The 15,318-nt window shown below is 37.2% G+C and overlaps 1 protein-coding gene and 1 long non-coding RNA gene across 2 annotated transcripts in view; one reads left to right on the top strand and one right to left on the bottom strand.

Annotated features, from left to right (window-relative positions):
- The window catches only part of LOC106144763 (uncharacterized), a 29,708-nt gene extending 25,477 nt beyond the window's left edge, over positions 1 to 4,231 (bottom strand). The window contains exon 1 of the long non-coding RNA XR_013436079.1: positions 4,090 to 4,231. This is a non-coding gene — a long non-coding RNA (uncharacterized LOC106144763). The remainder of the gene's footprint in view (positions 1 to 4,089) is intronic.
- Skap1 (src kinase associated phosphoprotein 1) overlaps positions 1 to 15,318 on the top strand; it is a 281,306-nt gene that overhangs the window by 145,538 nt on the left and 120,450 nt on the right. The window lies entirely within an intron of this gene.

Raw genomic sequence — 15,318 nt, 5'->3', positions numbered from 1 at the left:
GGTGTTCAAAGAACTGCAGGTGAGAGTCCGGGGCATTCATCAGGGAGGTCCATGTAGGACAGGAGGGAAGTTAAGTCTAATCTCAGGGGAAGAGGCTAGCTGAGGTCACCCCAATGTCCTGAGGAAGTGGCTACACACAGGTCCCCAGACAGAAGGGCCAGTTAGGCAGACTGTGCGAGCACATTATCCTCCTTTTTCTTAAGTTCTTTCCCCACACTGAGGGAAACAGGGAACAGCAACTTGTATCCAGCCCTAAGTTGCTTCTGAGGTGGGGGGTGCTATGGTTTGGATGTAAGGTGTTCCCCAAAAGCTCGAGTGTGAGATAGTCTTAGAGATGAAATGATTGGGTTATGAGAGCCTTAACCCAATTAGTGAATTAGTCCCCTGATAGGGATTAACTGAGTAGAAACTAAGGGCAGGTAGGGTATGGCTGGAAGAGGTGGGTCATTGGGGGTTTTGCCTTTGTAGTATATATTTTATATCTGGTGAGTGGAGTCTCCTTCACTACTTCCTTGTGATGTTTGGAGCTATTTTCCTCCACCATACTCTTCTGCCATTATGTTCAGCCTCACCTTGAGCCCCAAGGTATGGAGCCAGCTGTCCATGAACTGGAACTGTAAGCCCCCAAATAAACTCTTCCTCCTTAAAATTGTTCTCATCAGATCTTTTGGTCACAGCAGCAGAAAACAAGCTGAGTAAAATGGGGGATCCACCTGTCACCACTAGGATGTTCCAGAACCAAGAGACTCCACTCTCTCCCTGTCCCCAGATTAGTTAGAATGGAAAACAGCCATAGAGCCAAGTCAACAAATACTTGATATTATTGTGTGTTCTTATTGGGTCAAGCCTGATGCATCCATGGATGGCAGAGATTTTCATAAGCACCAGGAGCCAAGCAGAGTCTGAAAGGGTTAAATAACTGACCCAGGTCATAGACTGAGAGTTGAACATGATTTGAAACCAAACAGTCTAATTCTAGGGTGCATCCAAGCATTTCTCCACTGTGTTATGCTGTATTAGTCATAGGCATCTAAATTTTAGACACAATTAAATTCAGAGGAGATCTCACTTCTTCCCTCAGGAAACTTTCTCCAGTTCTCTAACACAATTCACCATAATCACAACTCTTCTCTGCATTCTCTTTGTCAGTTATGTATTTTATCTAAAGACTCTAAACTCTTAATTTTCACTGTGGCTAGTGCTTTTTTAATTCATTTATTTATTTTAATTAGGTATATATGACAGCAGAATGCATTTTGATTCACTGTACACAATTGCAGTATAACTTTGAATTTCTCTGGTTGTACACACTGTAGCATTACACCATATGTGCAGTCATACATGTTCCTAGGGTAATGATGTCCATTTCATTCCACCATCTTTCCTGTCCCCATGCACCCTCTCTACCCTCCCTCCCCTTTGCCCAATCAAAGTTCCTCCATTTTTTCCATGCCTCCCTCATCCCCATTATGGATCAGCATCCACTTATTAGAACATTCAGCCTTTGGTTTTTTGGGATTGGCTTATTTCGCTTAGCATGATATTCTCCAACTCCATCCATTTACCTGCAAATGCCATAATTTTATTTTCTTTTAATGATGAGTAATATTCCATTCTGTATATATGCCACAGTTTGTTTATCCATTCAGCTGTTGAAGGACATTCAGCTTGGTTCTACAGTTTAGCTCTTGTGAATGGAGCTGCTATAAATACTGATGTGGCTGTGTTACTATAGTATGCTGACTTTAAGTCCTTTGGGTCTAGACCAAGGAGTGGGATAGCTGGATCAAATGATGGTTCCATTTCAAGTTTTCTATGAAATCTCCATACTGCTTTCCAGATTGGTTGCACCAATTTGCAGTCCCACCAGCAATTTATAAGTGTGGCTTTTCCTCCACATCTTTGCCAACATTTATTGTTGTCTGTATTCTTGATAACTACCATTCTTACTGGCATGAGATGAAATCTTAGAGTAGTTTTGATTTACATTGCTCTAATTACTAGAGATATCGAACATTTCTTTATATATTTGTTGATCAAATGTATATCTTCTTCTGAAAAATGTCTGTTCAGCCCCTTAGCCCATTTATTGATTTTTTTTTTTTTTGGTGTTAATGGTTAATGCTTTTTTAAAAAGGAGATCTTCTTGAGTTGCTTAAAATATGTGATTGCTTTGATTTCCTTGGAAAAGTTGAGAGCTCTGAAATAGGCTGGGCTGTGATTCTGTTTCTTGCCATTGTTCATTTATCTGCTGAAGGTACAAATACTCACAGATCGCCATACCAACCAACCCTGCCTGCCCTTAAAAGACCCCTAAGATCTGGTTTAGGAGTAAAAGAAACACTCTTCAATGCATTTTCCAAGTGATGTTGTTGCTGAGACAAGCTTGTATTATTTTCAGTTTCCCATTTCCTTTGACATTTGTATTGTTGGAGCATGAAGAATCAAGTACATGCTTCTATGATATTTTAAATGCTAGAATATATATCCCTAGTTTTATTTAGATATTGTTCTTTAGGCTTTATTTATTGCTACAGTGCTAAAAATAAATGTGTAGGGTAAACTATAATTCTTTGAAAGTTATCTTACCTATCCATAAAGTAATAACCATTTATCTTTATGTCTGGTTTATTTTGTTGTGTTTTTTCTAGACAATATCAATGTGAAGTCCCACCTACTGGCAGATATTTTCCCATTGTTTTATAATAAATTTATGCTGTTCTGAAGATAATAAATTAAATCAACACTTATGGGTAAGAGAAGTTGTAGGCACCATGTTAGAACTTAAGCCATGGAGGCTGGGCACGGTGGTGCATACCTGTAATCTCAGCGGCTCAGGAGGCTAAAGCAGGAGGATAGGGAGTTCAAAGCCAACCTCAGCAAAATCGAGGTGCTAAGCAACTCAGTGAACTCCTATCTCTAAATAAAAAAATAAAATAGGGCTGGGGATGTGGCTCAGTGGTCGAGGGCCCCTGAGTCCAATCCCTGGTACCCGCCCTCCAAAAAAAGGACTTAAGCCATGGACCACTAGATGGTGGCCACAATATTCTTATTTTCTAAGCCCTCTCTTTAACAATACCTAAATCTGAGGACTTTCTTACAAGTAAATTCCTTCATTGATTTAGGAATACAAAGGTCTTTCTTTAAGTACAAATTAAAGGCATGCACCCCGCAGCCTGAATGCATGTATGTTCTTAATGTACAGCCAGGCAATCCCTTCATGGAGAATTGCACAGGCACTAAGAGCTGGTAGAAGAACCTGGGAAAAGGTACCATGGTTCCTGATTGGGTACCAGTGGACTGGAGGCTTTGAAACTTGAGTTTGGTTCCAAACTGTATAGGTCTGAACACAGGTTCTGCCTTGAGTGTTTATAGCAGCTTTATTCACAATAGCCCCAAACTGAAAACAGCCCAAGTATCTACCAACAGGTGAGTGAATAAGCAAACTGCGAAACAGCTGTATAATGGAATACTATTCAGCAATAAAAATGAATAAACTACTGATACAGGCAACAAGATGGAGGAATTGTAAAAGATTTTATGCTAATTGAAGAAAGACAGACATCAATGATTTGATACCATATGACCTCAATTATATAACACCCTTAAAAAAGTCAAAGCTAAGAGACAGAAAAATAGATCAATGATTGCCAGGCCCAGTTGTGGAGCGAGTGGATTAACTATGAAGGGGTACAAAGGAAATTTCTGGGATGATAGAGAGATATTATATATTGATTCATTGGTGGCTATACAGTTACTCTATGTATCGTGTATAATATGTAAGTACATATTTGTCAAAATTAAACTGTACATGAAAAAACTGTATTTTATATAAATCATTCTTAACAAAATACTCAAAATCAAAACATGCAAAATACATTTTCCAGAACACTTTTTGATTTGTCTGGTTTCTATGAATAAGCTAATTGTTATTCCTCTAGATCATATGTCTTCCTTGAACCAAATGATATGTGAGTTCTTTGTCACATGGACATTCTCTTATCTGTCTGTTCTCCTCTGATAAACTGTATGACAGCAGAGCCCCAGGAGGATAAAGACAGGAAAGGGCATGCTGGGTTAAATACTGACCTTAAGAGACAAACTCTGAGAAGGAACCTTGAGCATAGCAGAGGATTCAGGGACAGTGGAGCTGGCTCAGGCTACAGGGAGAAGAAGCCGGAAGAACAGTGTGCAGGCTGGCCTCAGGACAGGAGGAGGAATGAGGTGACCTGCTGAGGAAAAGGGAGGTGAAAGAAGGAGATAAAATATACCTCTTTAGGTATCACAGCCCTCAAATTAACATGTTTACCCATTCATGACACCCAAGTGACTTCAATTTCTCGGCAGTGGAATTTCTCATGTAATTAAGCTCTTAGGGAAAAAAAATTCATTTTTTTGCCATTAAAAAAATCTGACAAATGGCCCACATGTATCATTTGGACACAGGTCACATTACCCAGATAATGAACTCTTTCATGTAAAATTTCCAGTAGATTTTCAACATGCAAAGTCCTCCTCATATGTTATCCTGCATTGATCCAATTGGAGCTGTTAGTGTCCAGTGGATCAATGATCAGCAAACTAAAAAGTCACTTAGTGCCTATGACACCCATGGCAGTGTTAGAATCTATTGTGTCAGGAATCCTTGTTTTATTAACTTTGTAATTACCTGTTCAGCTGAACCGGTGAATTTTATTACACATTTTCGTTCACCTGAACAAGACCTTTGCACTTCTACCAGTGCCCTGAGGATCCTCCATTTTTTTTCTCCCCTGCTCCATGTCTTTCTCCAGTGTCCTGTGGCTTAGCTGCCATCTGTTTAGGCAGAGATGTGTACCAGAAGGAGGGCTTTAAGAATACCTCTGCTTTGCTTTGGAAGCTGTTCAATGGCCTCACCCTCCAGGATAGTTGCTTTAGACTTAAGATTCACTTCGTCTTCAGGAGTGTAAGAAAATCAGGAGTGTAACTCTCATGGATCAGTATCTATGTATTGGTGCTTTCTTTAAACAAAGGATTATATCACTGTATGGCCGGGGTGGGGGGTTAACAGCATGGACTGGGAGGTAGTGGGCCAGTGCTCTGAACCCTCTCAGTCCTGGACGAAGGGGAGGAATAGCTCCTTCTTTGTGGTGTATGGATGTCTCTCCAGTGTGGGATTCAACATGTATAAAACTTTTGTTTTCTGTCCCCTAAAATCTGTACCCTTTCTGTCTACTCCCTCGTGGTAAATGGGTGCTATTAACTTTTAACTCCTCTGTCACTCACCCCAAACCAAATATCCAGTCACTCATTAAAACCCGTCCATTCTGCTCCCTCAATGTTTCTCTGATACATCCATTAACTGTTCTTCCCCGCCATCTCCATTCAAGTCCAAGCCATTACATTTCTTGTCTAGACTACTTATCATCCACTGGACTCTCCAAATTCACTCTTGACCTCTTTTAATACGGTCACCATATTGTCATTCTTTAAAAAGAGTTCTGTTGTCCTTAGCATCAAGATTGTTAACACATCCAAAAGTCTTTGCATGGTTTCATCCTTTTCTCTTTCCCACCCTAATGTCATTCCCCTTGAGCTATTGTTGTCCTAGGATTATACGCAACTATATACATTTATGTAGTTCTCATTTAGTCACTCTTTCATCTAATGAGCTCTGAGAACTGTGTGTATCAAGCATAGGGTAGGTGCTGAGAATATAAAAGTGAAGAGGGTCTGTTTCCTGCCACGATGACCTTAATGCCTAATGTGAGAGAGAGAAATAAGAAAATGATTATGGGGAAAATGTAACATGGGAGCAGAGAATAGTGAGGGATTAGTTTTGTGTTTGGCACATCAGAGAAGGTTTTGCTATGACAGTGACTATATCAGGTCTAGAAGGATTAATAGGAAGGTTGCGAGTGTGTGCACACGCGCACATGCACATTCACATGCATGTTCATATCTACTTTTAAATTAGATTTTTTATGCTAGAAAATGTGTTTTGCATATCGTAGAAAGGCAAACATAATTTGTCTTTGGAGTATGTATAGTATGCTTAATAGTTTTCCACTTCATTGAGGTTACTTATATAATAACTACTAACTATTGATAATTTCTCTTAAATAAAGCTAATGTAACAGCCCTTTTTTATTGAGAACTTTTCTATCATCTTTGTTTAAAAAAATCTTCCCACTTTTTTAGTTGTTGTTGTTTTGTTTTGTTTTGTTTGGGTACTACGAATTGAACCCAAGAGTGCTTAACCACTGAGCCACATCCCCAGTTCTTTTTATTTTTTATTTTGAGACAGGATCTTGCTAAATTGCTTAATGCCTCACTAAGTTGCTGAGGCTGGCCATGAACTAGCGATCCTCCTACCTCAGTCTCCCTGGCTGTTAGAATTGCAGGCATGTGCCACCGCACCCACCTCTGCTTGTTTTGAGTGGCCAATCCAGTATCCCCAAATTTCCATTGTTTTGAAACATATATTTCAGAAAGGGCTGTTAATTTGCAGAATATGGTCAAACTAAACCAAAAGAGTAAGATTTAGGGGCTGGGGATGTGGCTCAAGCGGTAGCGCGCTCGCCTGGCATGCGTGCGGCCCGGGTTCGATCCTCAGCACCACATACCAACAAAGATGTTGTGTCCGCCGAGAACTAAAAAATAGATATTAAAAATTCTCTCTCTCTCTCTCCCCTCTCTCACTCTCTAAAAAAAAAAAAAAAAAAAAAAAAAAAAAGAAAAAAAAAAAAAAAAAGAGTAAGATTTAACCAAATGATGAAGGAAATTCGGGATGCCCTAGAAAGAGAAAAGAGCAGGAACAAAGGCAAGTTTATGAAAACACGTGGCATGCTAGAGAATACGTAGGGCAAGTGGCGGGGGAGGTAAGTTACAGTAACTTGTGAAGAACCAAAAGAGAAATCAAATCAGTATCTTCAGAATTTGAATCTTCTAAAGTGGTTTCTATGCAAGAAAACTGCATATACTTATTGTGTAATCAGACTTCTTTAATATTAAACTTCAGTACAGAAAAATTAGAGAATCCATGAATGACAGCTTGTCTATCACTTTGAGGTTTTTACGGACTACCTAAAGTAGAGATTAGGATGAAATAGTTAGTCTTCTAGAAATATAATTTTCATATTCAGCTTTTACTGAATGTCCCCTTAATTAATATAACTAAATAAAAATTTCCTTTAAAAATCTAATCTTCTGATTACATCTTATTCTTCAAACTTCTGGAAAATCAAAAACGCTGTTAATTTTTGAAAAATACATAATTGAGAGATTTCCATCGTATAAAAAAAATGATTCTCAAAACAGAAACTTGATTTTCCCTTTATGCCTATGATGCTTATTGACCATATTCTTTTGCATATGTTTCATGGAAGTATTTTTACCATAAGGAAACTGATTCATAACCACAGATACAAGTTCCGTTGTTAGAGATAATATCCTATCTAAAGCCTGTATGTAAGATCTCAATGTACTTTTTTTTAAATCCCAGTATCTAAGACACAGAGAAAGGCAGGCAACTAGCTCTATTGGTGCTTCTGAAAGAAACATTTATCAATTAAGCAAAATGGAATTGCAGGTAAGACCTTTGAAAGTACTGATGACACCTCAGTTGTAAAGAACAATGGGAACATTACTCTCCCCTTCCTTCAGCTAAAAAAATAAGAAAAGAAGTTACCTGACACAGGATGAAGTTGACCTAGAATTCTATAGACTGTTTTATTTGAAATGATTAGGAAAGTACAATGAATGAACAAAAGAAATTAAGCTGAATAATGTAAACCCTTGGTTAAGAGACCTCATTATTGGAGCAGTATTGCCTCTTCTGTTTCCTAATCCTTTCTTAAAATGTACTTACTGATGTAGATTCTGGATATATAAAGATGAATAAGACCCAGTCCTTGGCTTCAAGGACCTAATAATCCAATGGAAAACAGATGTGTACATCTTAATCATAATCATCGAGATACATTAGTGCTTTCAGCAAAGTGCTAAGTAGAAGGGGGACAAAATAAATGATTAATTCTGCCCAAGACATCAGGAAAGACTTCACAGAGGAGGTGATGTTTAACTGATCATTGAAAGATGAATAAGATTTAACCAAATGATGAAGGAAATTACGGATGCCCTAGAAAGAGAAAAGAGCAGGAAACAAAGGCAAGTTTATGAAAACACTAAACATGTTAGAGAACATATAGGGAAAGTGGCTGGGGAGGTAAGTTATTGGTGAAGAGCAAAGATATTCCTCCTCTCTTGATCCACTCCTATTGATTCTTTAGACTCTATTTTGTAAGCCACAAGGGGCCAAACACATCTGTATTTTGTAGTGGGCATATTTCACTATATGGCCACCTGAGTCAACCCCATCCCTTCCTATGAACTCTCTTTGGTTCTGATATTGCAGTGACATTAATAAAGATAGAAGTCCCTTTCTACTCCCAACTCCTTTTTCAACCAACTCTGGTGTCCAAACACATGATTTGGGCTTAGCTAAATAGACACTCTCCTTTCAAGACTGAATCCTAATCAAGTGGTGGACAGATGTGAGGACACTTGGCAATCATATTCATGGAAGCATCAGCAACAGTTTGTGCACTGTGGGATTTTTTTTCCTGTGGTTCTCCTTGACCTTTGGCATTTTGAATAACCATGAGCCAGTTTCCACCTTGCAACTAAGAACCCTCACGCAACAATGTCCAAAACCAACTTGCCATTCAAGTTCAAGGAGTTAGAACTTGGGAACCTGGAACTACAAGTTCAGAACTTCAGATGAAAGGTTTTACAGAGATGGATAGATTTAAGTTCCCTTATATTAAAGTTGAGAAAACCTGAGAGAAAGATCACTCAGGGAGACACTACAGAGAAAGAAAACTAGAGGACCAGAGAGAATCCTCTGGAAGGTGCCAGTATATGAAGAAGCATGTGGAGGAGCTAAAAGGATATCAGAGGGTTCGAAGGAAAACCCAGGAAGGAAATAATTTTAAGGAAAGAGCAATATCAAATACTGCAGGGAGAGCAGAGAGAATAAGGACTGAGATGAGGTCACTGGGACAATTTGGTGCATCAGAAGAACAAATTAGGCTTTGCAGATGGGAACTGAAATCCTCTGGTTAAGGAGATAATGGGAGGTGACAAGCAGAAGCAGTAATGCAGATTGCTTTAAAAGTCTAGGGAAGTGAGAGACCATGAGATGACTGCAGGGAGATCTGGGGGTTCAAAGAAAGCTTTTTCACTAGTGGGAAACTGAACCTTCTCTAGCAGAAGAGTTTGGTGGAGGAAGAGAGATTGGAAATGTTAAGACAGGAGAGTGAGATGATGGATCGTGATCTAGGAGAAAGAAGGAAGTGATGGGAATCACAACAGGGTCAAATGGTTGGCCTGAGAAGGGAGAAGAGCCTCTTCCTCTTTGGAAACAGAATTGAAGGAGGAAGAAAAGATGAAGATTAAAATCACCTGAGTTCTCATTCAACACAGAAATGCCTCAGGCTTTCCCTAGACTTAGAAAATCAGAAGACTAGTGCACAGAGCCCCTCAATGTGCATTATTAACAAGCCAGGTGACAGTTATGCAGACTAAAATTCGAGAATCTCTAATAAGAGGTAATAGAAAAGGGGAGCTAAAGAGTGATAAAAGTTGACATAGCTCCTGTGGGAAACAAGAAATGGAATAATAAAAATAAATTAAAGGATCCCTAAAGAATACTAAGAACCCAACTGAGGTTGAAAATCATAAATAAAGATGTCAGTCACTTAAATATTGTTTCCTTCTGGTGTGCTTGGTGGCCCAGGAGGAGTAGAAAAGCAAATGTTGACCTAAGCTGTTGGCAATGGCAGCAGGAGTGTGATAGAACTCAAGAGGGAAAGAAATTGAGGGTGGTTGACCCTGGAGTCCATACTGATTAGGCAGGAAAGGGAAATGATTCTAAAGGAGATAAAAAGAAAACTTTGATAGAGAAGCTCCATTCCAAGGTTGGTTGGATTGAAGGAATGTGGTTGATACTGTCAAACTGAGATGTTCGTTAATAATAGGCAGCAACCAACACTAAAAAAAAATTGCTGTACTTTATCCTTGCTTCTCCTATAGCTGAACATGTTTTGTTTGTTTTGTTTTGTGATATTGGGGATTAAAACCAGGGCCACACGCATGCTAGGCGAGTGCTCTACCACTGAGCTACACCCCCAGCCCTTTTTATTTTATTTTCAATAAAGGGCTCACTAAGTTGTTGAGGCTGGGTTTGAACTCATGATCCTGCTTCCTCAGCCTCCCCAGTAGTTGGGATTCCAGGTATGCCCCACTGCACCTGGCTCTGAACATGTTGTAACATGGCTAAGTTCATTCCCAATGTCCCAAAGACTTGCCCACTCCCATTAAGAGACTAACATGAACAAAATGGAACAAATCCTCTTTGCCTAACAGATATTACCTTGTCCCTAGAATCTGGGACTAAAAAGAAAAATGTATAATGACAATAGCAACCATTCTTAAGTCTTGGTTCCCAAGATTAAAAAGGGACGGTATTTATTTTTTTAACTCAAAAATCATTGCAGCTCTCATAATCATTAAATTTTCTATAATAACTACCTAAAAAACATAGTTATTATTATTCATTTATCTAATAAACTTTTGTTATATATCTGCCATGCTCAAACACTATAATAAATTTTGAGAGTCAAAGGAAGCATATATTTCTTTCTTTCTGCTTTTTAAGGAGATGTCAATTCACTTAGGAAGACAAAATGTAAATTGACAAATTAGTTCTCACCCAAGAACTGGAGGAGAGGTGAATTGGGAGGCATGTATCAGAATGAGATTTTTCAGAATATAAATGCCCTCACCCAGGTCAAATCAGAATATTAGAGAAAGTATGTGTGGTTTGTAAAACTCTAAAATTATTTCAATACAGTTTCTACAAACTCTTAAAAGTTATTAAAATAGCCAGGCATGGTGGTATGCACCTGTAGTCCCAGCTACTTTAGAAGCTGAGGCAGGAGGATCACTTGAGACCTAGAGTTCGAGACCAGGCTAGGCAACCTAGCAAGAACCCATCTCAAATAAAATAAAATAATTTAACTAGAGAATAAGACTAAGCAATAGGAATATTGACAGCACTGTCAGATTTTTGAGTGAATATTACTATTTTTAATTTTTTAAATATATAAATAGTTTCCAATTTGCAAAATTTGATATTTGATGGATCTTTATTTTTATTTATTTATATGCAGTGCTGAGAATCGAGCCCAGTGACTCACACATGCTAGGAAAGTGCTCTACTATTGAGCTACATCCTCAGCCCACATAATGTTTTCAATAGAAATATAATGTTTAGGTTCTCAGGCTAGCCGAAAAAGGTGTAATTGCTGATGTGGATAATTATAGGTCACTAACCTATTTTCTGGGTTTTAAAAGAATAGAGATGTGTAATAGAAGTTTCTTCCTATTTCTAGGTACAAAACCAGCCTTAGGGAATGTATTTTTTAAAAAAATAGCAAAAATTTCCTTCGGCACTACACTCTCTCATTTTGGTAACTCTTTTCCTGCTCTTCTGCTTAGGTCCATGCACTCTCTTCAAACCTGCATTGCCTTTAAAAGAACTTCCAAGTTGATTTGTACAAAAATTGGATTCCAGCATTAATTATTACAGTGAACAATTGGAAACAAGCTAAGTGTCCATCAATGGGAGATTTGTTAAATAAATTATGACATATTCAAATCACAGATAGAATGTCATAAACACATTGATGACGATTTACTTTTTTTTTTTTTTTCAAAAACAGCCTTGCCATTTTGGAAGGTGAAAAAGCATGTTATGAAATGACATTAAAGATTGATTTGACCGGGCTCAGTGGCACATGCCTGTAATCCCAGCAGCTTGGGAGGCTTAGGCAGGCTGATCACGAGTTCAAAGCCAGCCTTAGTGACTTAACAAGGTCCCTCAGCAACTCATGGAGACCCTGCCTCTAAATAAAATATTTAAAAAGGGTGGGGATGTGCCTCAGTGATTAAGTACCTCTGGGTTCGATTCCTAGCACTAAAAAAAAAAAAATTAAAGACTGATTTGATTTTGCTAAAAATTAGGTGCATATGTGTAAGCACATGCACCTAAGCATATGTGATACCTGAAAAAAAAGTTACAAATGTTGAGTTTTTTCCCCAGTGGTTTTTATTATGTTTCCCATAGTTTGAATTTTACTATAGGCTTCTATTATTTTAAGACTCAGAAAGTATGATAAAGTTGTTTTCCCTTTTTTTGATAATAATAAAAGGTGCTCCAAACTCCCATAATTATTTCCTTACCCTCGCACCAGATTAAAAAAAAAAATGTTATCTTAATGTAGCTTATCTCTGCCAGAAGTTGAAGGAAGCCAAGCTGATTAAATTAATTTATGCCAATTTGTGAGTGATTGGTATCTCTGCTAACCTTCAAAACATATTTGTGTTCTCCAAACACGAATGGATCTCTGAATGATGATTCTCAAGGTAAAAAAAAAAAATGATGAAGTGAAATAATTTGGACAAATGTGGGGTAAGGTAATTTTGGACAAGAATGTGACCCTGTGACATGTTAACATTGCTTGGGAATACATGTCCCTCAATATCAGTCTCCTGAAAGTCTTACCATTTATGCCACATTCTCTAGTCTTGGTATCGATTGATATTTGTTACACACAAAAGTTGGTTTTTTTGTTTGTTTGTTTTAAAGTCTTATTACTGATTTATTTATTGCAGCTAACTTAGAATGTTCTCTTTTTTTTCCTCTAGAGGTTTGTTAGACATCCAGTTCTCTTCTAGTGTTTTTATAATTTAATATATGTTTATTTTCAATTCAAGTGGAATTTATTTTTACACCCAGCGTTAAGATGAAAATCTAAGTTGATTTTATTGCAAATTATTGCTTTTCTCAAAATCATTTATTCAACCACCCTTTCTGTGTGTGGTTCCTTATTTATTATATATTCATTTGATACATCTAGAATGGGTTCTTTATTCTGTCACCTTGACCTAAGTATTTGGCTCCAGTGCTGGAACTTCATGTAGCTCTATGTTTTAATACTGTTAATGTCAGATGTTTCATGTCTTTTTCAAAAATTCTAAAATCCCATTTTTCCTTTTTTGTTTTTCCTATAAATCATAGAAGTATTTTATCAAGTACCTTAAAAACCTTATTGTGGTCTTAGTTTGTGTAGCATAAAACTTAAAAATTAACTTGAATCTCTCCACTTGGTTTCAACAAATTATTTCCCATCCTCGGAGTATTTTCCACAAGGACTCTTTGTTGACAGTAGCAGCAATGATAGAAATCCATGTGGTAACTCAGGGGGTTGTAAGTCAAGGGTAGTCTGCATTCAAATATTGGAAAACTGTCATTTAAGGTTTTTTTAAAAAATATTTTTAGTTGTAAATGGATCTTTTATTTCATTTATTTATTCATATGCAGTGCTGAGGATCAAACCCAGGGCCTCACACGTGCCAGGCAAGTGCTCTACCACTGAGCCACAACTCCAGCCCCTTGTTTAAGGCTTTCAAGTATTAGGCATACTATGTAATACAAGTTTCACTGTTTTCTTTTATTTTCAAATATCTTTTTAGTTATACATGGACACAATATCTTTATTTTGTTTATTTATTTTTATGTGGTGCTGAGGATCAAACCCAGGCAAGCGCTCTACCACTGAGCCACAACCCCAGTCACTTCTTCTCCTTTTTTATAATCGACTTACTGTATTAGATTGGAGACTTCTTTCAGGTTTTCTTTTTTGAAAATGTGAAGATTAATGTCTGTCTTTTGAGGGTTTTTATAAAATTTATTTCGTAAAGCACTCCAAACTTAAAATGAATCATTACATTAACTATATGATCTCAAGGGAGTCACTTAAATTTTCTGATTTTAGGCTTTCTCATCTGTAAAATGGGTATAATAACACATGTATGCTGCAGTGATGTGAAGTTATATATTAACAGCTTCTGTGTAAGAAATCGCATGCCTTTCCATCTCTTCCTTCCCTTCACTTATCTGTGGATATCTATTTTGTCAGTCCTCTGCTTTTTTAATTCCATAATTTTCCCTTCTAAGGGAGTTTCTAAACTCTCTGGCTTGATACATTTCAACCAAATGGTGAAAGAATGTAGTTAAATTTTGTAAGCAATCGAGTATTAAATTATTTAAATTAATCACAAATCATTTTAAAGAAGCAAGTGAAGCTAAGAAGGTATCCATACCCTTCCTTTAGAAAAATAGAGTTTAGAAAATTATCATTTTCTAAGTTATTAATGATTAGTATAGGGTAATAATTTGGGTGTTGACCTTAAAGACTTACGTAGAGGGTATCTATTAGTACCAAGTGGTAATTCTAAGTATAAATGCTGATCGTGTCACCTTAGAGCCAAAATCATTGATTAAACAGACATGTTCAACACTAAAGTGTGTGTGTGTGCTTAATTAAAATTGATTTTGGAAGAATTCTCCAACTACTGTTCCTCTGCCCAACATTATTTTTTGACTGTGAAAACGAAGTAAAATTGAGATATTGTTTAGGTTAAATCATATGTAAAGTATGTAGCTTTATTTTTTCTTTCTAAGGCCTGATAACTTATGTATGTACTATTTTTATGTCTCAGTTTGATTTTATCCTAGGAAAGGCTTGCCAGTGTTCATATTCAGAAGTTGGAAATTTATCTGAAGATCCTAAATGTCATAGGAGCATTCAGAGCCCTGGGTATGAGGGAAGATGTGAAAAACAAATTTGAGAAAAATAATCCTTGGCTCTGCATCACATTCTTTTTTTCATAGCAAAATGATATTCTATGTGCTAATTCTGTCATCTGCTATAAGGGCTCTCCTCAGAGCCGTGAAAGCACCATGTGTTTAGTGTTAGTCTATTCACGGAAAGACAATTTCATGTGTATTTGAACATTTCCACTTCCTTCAGCTAGGATTCTCTCTAGTAATAAGGTAGAAATAATATTTTTGAATTTTAAAAAAGAGAAAGAGAAGAGAGATAAGAAAAGAAAAGCAATTTAAATAATCAGGTTGATTTCCAGTCAAAGACAAGATTTCCTTTTTTTTAAATTTATTTTTTAGTTGTGGTTGGACACAATACCTTTATTTTATTTATTTATTTTTAAATTTTTTTTTTTAGTTGTCAATGGACCTTTATTTTTTATTTATTCATATGTGGTGCTGTGAATCGAACCTAGTGCCTCACACATGCTAGGCAAGCGCTCTACCACTGAGCCACAACCTCAGCCCTTATTTATTTATTTTTATGTGCTGCTGGGGATTGAACCAGGGCCTTGCACGTGCTAGGTGAGCACTCTACCACTGAGTCA

This window comes from Ictidomys tridecemlineatus, chromosome 3 (genome assembly GCF_052094955.1).
Source record: "Ictidomys tridecemlineatus isolate mIctTri1 chromosome 3, mIctTri1.hap1, whole genome shotgun sequence".
In the NCBI taxonomy this organism is placed as follows: domain Eukaryota; kingdom Metazoa; phylum Chordata; class Mammalia; order Rodentia; family Sciuridae; genus Ictidomys; species Ictidomys tridecemlineatus.
The sequence above is the reverse complement of the archived record's forward strand: the minus strand, read 5'-3'. Positions and strand labels throughout refer to the sequence as shown.